The sequence below is a fragment of the Strongylocentrotus purpuratus genome, unplaced genomic scaffold (assembly GCF_000002235.5).
Source record: "Strongylocentrotus purpuratus isolate Spur 01 unplaced genomic scaffold, Spur_5.0 spur5_scaffold_5, whole genome shotgun sequence".
Taxonomy (NCBI): domain Eukaryota; kingdom Metazoa; phylum Echinodermata; class Echinoidea; order Camarodonta; family Strongylocentrotidae; genus Strongylocentrotus; species Strongylocentrotus purpuratus.
This window is the reverse complement of record NW_022145611.1, coordinates 15,048,668-15,053,017: the sequence shown is the minus strand read 5'-3', so window position 1 is coordinate 15,053,017 and position 4,350 is coordinate 15,048,668.

The window sequence follows — 4,350 nt, the reverse complement described above, 5'->3', positions numbered from 1 at the left end:
TTACTCTTTAATTGTCTATTAAACAAAGACACAATGCGGAAAACTAATGACAAAAGTGATGAAGGTATTGGGTCGCTCTATAGTGTGATGTCCGGGTAAAGCCCGCGCCTGACTCAGGTTAGTCGAAATTAAATTTTGAGTGACAGGGGCCCGGGATATTATCCCTCGGGTTAAATTTCATTGTGGACTGGACGATGCTGGGCCATGTATCATTATCCGAGTTGACTCCAGGTTAACAACCAACTGTGAATGCGGGTTGGTGACCTCAGAAACGGGGGGGGGGGTGGTGTGGGGGTCCGGGTTTGAAACCAAATCGATGAGCTACTGCCTTGTCTTTGGTAATACATAAATCCCTATAGTTAAAAGTTCTTTGGGGGAAAAAATTAAGCCGTTAGTTCACTTCTAACTTATCAACAAGCGCCTACCTGCTTACTTGGATGTCTGATGGGGGTAACTTCAAACCCGATACCTGCCACCCACTGATTTTAAGATAGCTGCCTTTAATCTTTTGATAAAAAGAAATAAAAAGAAGTTGTAATCGCAATATAAATCCCAACTCAAGAGTATGACATGACGTTGATTGTAACGAATATGAATCTTGATTGTCGAACCAATTTGTTTGATGAAAAATCATCATGCATATTTGCTGCAAAGTTAGGAGGAAGGTAGAAGGAAGAAAATTGCCCGGAACTCGTGCCTTTCAGTTTGTCCCTTAATTACTAAAATGGAACGAAGCAGGAAATTTGGACAACCTGAATACAACACTCAAGAATAGCGTCTTGAATGCATCACTTATGATGAATAGCGACGACACAGGAAAGAGGCGTGTGAGGGAAAATAGAGAGAAAGACAGCATGGATGAAAATTTGGTGATAATTTAAAGCCCCAGTCACATCTTACCGGCATTAATTGTTATATACCGCTAAATATTTGATTTAATTTTGATTTGATTTGGTTTAGCGGTTTTAATTCAATTCAAAATGTTAATTATTATAGCACAAGCATGGTTCATAAAAATACATTTTATATGAAAGACAGCCATGGTTGGAATGACCTTGTTTACATATTAGGTACAGTAGATAACACTTTTAAAGATATACATGTTAAAAACTAGCAATATAAATAATAGGACTTAGATTCTGTTACTAAATCCATAAACACATTGTTTACAAATTTCCTATTTTGTCATAAAAGTCCATACAAGCATGGTAAAAGGATTAAAATATGCACATTTTAAACAGCCGACTTTGGGTGGGGGGAGATAAGCACTCAGTATATACCTACAATAACGATGAAAGTAATAAAAACAACTTTTTTTCAACTTTTGTTGAGTATATCAACCATAAATGACAGTGGGCTATTTTTAAACCTGTTTGTTCTGAATTGAATTTGCTGATAACTGGGAATACGGAGAAGATATATATTAGTGTGTTTTTTCTGTGGTAGCCAGGTCTGACAAATAGAGTGATTTGAAAAACAGTTTGCGAATTTTTTACAAAGTGCTAGTCTCCTCTCCTCAAGAGTTGATAAATTGCATGCTTGACATGCATTAGAATAGGCAATTTAACTAGGCCCTAAAATAATCTTACATATTCTACGTTGTATTTTATCAAGATTATTATTTTGTTCTACTGCAAGACTGCTATAGAACGCTGGAACACAATATTAAAAAAGTGGTTGTATATAACCTGCGTATATTGTCACTAAATCCTTCAAAGGTAAATTGAATTTCTTAAGTTCTCTCAACATGTACAGTTTTCTATTGCAACTGTTGACAAAATCATTAACATGTAAATTCCATTTTAAATCAGATTGCATAATATTGTTGTGTAAGTTTCTTGCAACCATTTTGAATAGAACATACAATTTCATTTATGAAAATAAGGTTCGAGTAGGTAGGAAATCAAAAACCATACTAAACCATTTTAAGCACTAAGGCCTGTATCATAACCTTTTGTTAAAAAATTTGGTTTAACGAATGAAGTAAGTCTGAGGTATATCCTTTGTTATATGTGATCCTATACCCAGGTTGGGGTTAAAGTAAATTAAAATACGTGAAGGGAATTTCAGTATTACGAGGGGTTATAAGAAATGTACACTTTTCGTAGCATTACTGATAGCATATAAAAACAAACAGCTAGTGATACTTTTCACCTTCAATGCAATATATGAAATACACTCACAAAACAAAGACGTAATCAAAATAATAGCGGGTAAAGGAACAATCAGTCTCTTAGATATAATAGCAATTTATTATCTTGGCTATATAATCTAAGTATAATAAACCTCTTCATTTCCTTTATTGAAAAAGTCCAGTAAGAGGCCTACTTTCTGTTTTACATCAATGTATTGTCATTTCTATGGGTTAGGTGCAACAGGATTATACTCGTAAGGTACGACCGCCATTTTGAATTCCCTTAGGAAAAACAAAAGATTTTATAAAGGTATAATGGGCTTGTGAGTAGTGTACGGTTGAACCTGCGGGAAAACTTCGATTAGCACACCTCATTAATTGGCATCGCTTAAAACTTGATTGGCATGTTGGTCTGGTTCGCCATTGCTGCCATAAAACAAAAGCCGAACTTTATCTGATACTCCCACCTCAGCTGGGCATTTTTAACACTTCTTAATGTCGATTACTGGTCACCACATTTTATGAAAGAAACCACCGAGACTTCAGAGTGAATTAATATCATATTTTGCGTCAGCGGGGTTACTAGTGTGTTGAGGTTTGGGATTTAGCAAATTGAATGAACTGACTAAGTTGCACGGGAAACCAGACACAACGAAACGCACTGCACACGGAGAATCGGTTAAGGGACTGTACAGACATGTGTCACCAACACTTGATCCAAACTACATTAGTCATTTGAAAAATGAATAATTTTGAGAGCAATCCGTTCATGACAGTCTCATCTAATGATATTCTTTCACATGAATAAAAAAAAAGTCTCTTACAAACAAACAATTTACTTTAATTTCTAACAGAACTTAACACTCGATTAATACCGCTTCTCAAAGCTGAATAGACAATGTAACATTATTCCCTTTTTTGTTTTGTTGTCGTATTATATTTTGTGTGGGTGTGTGGGTGTGTGGGTGTGTGGCGTGTGGGCGTGCACGTGCATGCGTGTGGATGTGTGTGGGTGTGTGTGTGTGTTTGTCCACCGCTTTTCAATTCTATGTTGTTGTTGTTGTTGGTGCATACATGCTAAATCGTACATGTTATACCACGTAGTATCTGTTATTCTCGTAAGGGTTATGATAGGAATGTACAAAAGTACTCTTTTATTGAGCATGCATGCATTTTGAAATTCAAAGCGTGGCATGCAACGTACAATTTAAACCATACCCCTAGTAGGTCTTTGTGCGCGCTCAGCACATCCACTGTTCTGTTTAAATGTTTATTTTGGGGTTTGGTTTTGTTTTGTGTTGTGTTGTCTTGTCTCGTTTTGTGTTGTGTTGTGTTGTGTTTTTTTTTATTTTTTTATATATAGTCGTCGTATCTAAATAATCCTGTGTGGCCTATATTAGACATAAAGTTGAGAGAGTAGTGAGATCCATCACAGAGGCTGACTGCTTCAAAAAGGTGCTAACCCTGTAATCAATGAATTTATGGTAGTACCCTTATGGTTAAAAGTAGATCATTATTCTCCCCTCTGAATGGAGAAGAAATTATTATATAACCATTTGACTTTACCGAAGTTGAATAATACCTTAAGTCTACTGCCAACACGATCTATCAATCAATATTTGCAAAATGAATAGAAATAAACAAATAGAAAATTAAGGAATAGGCCTACAATGAATATCAGCAAATCTATAAAATAAAAATAAATCAATAAAAATTAAATAAAATATGAATGAATTTTTATAAAATTAATGAATATTTCTATTTATTCATAACATTTTAAATTTTATTTTAAGTGGAGATTACTAAGATATTAAATGTCACAATAGTTACAAGCGCATAATTTATTTCAGTAATTGCCTATAGTGGGAAATTGTTGACTAGTTTCCTTTTTTAGTCAAACTAAGGGTCTTATGACGACATTATGACGTAGTGTGACGTTTCAAAAGAGGGTGTAAAGCATTTTTTGTAGACATCCGTAAATACTCGTACTACAAAGCATCCATCATGCGAGAACTGAACTACCATGCTACCAACTATACTTTGTGAGAGCCATGTCGTAAAGATGCATTGACCAATCATAGAGAAGGTGGGCGTGGCTTGTGCGTAATAGGCGGAAACAGTTGAGGTTACACAATACAGTGTTGATCAAATACAGGTCTCTTCAGATTTGCTAATTAAGATCAACTTAAAGAATAAAGTCATTTAGCATCACAACA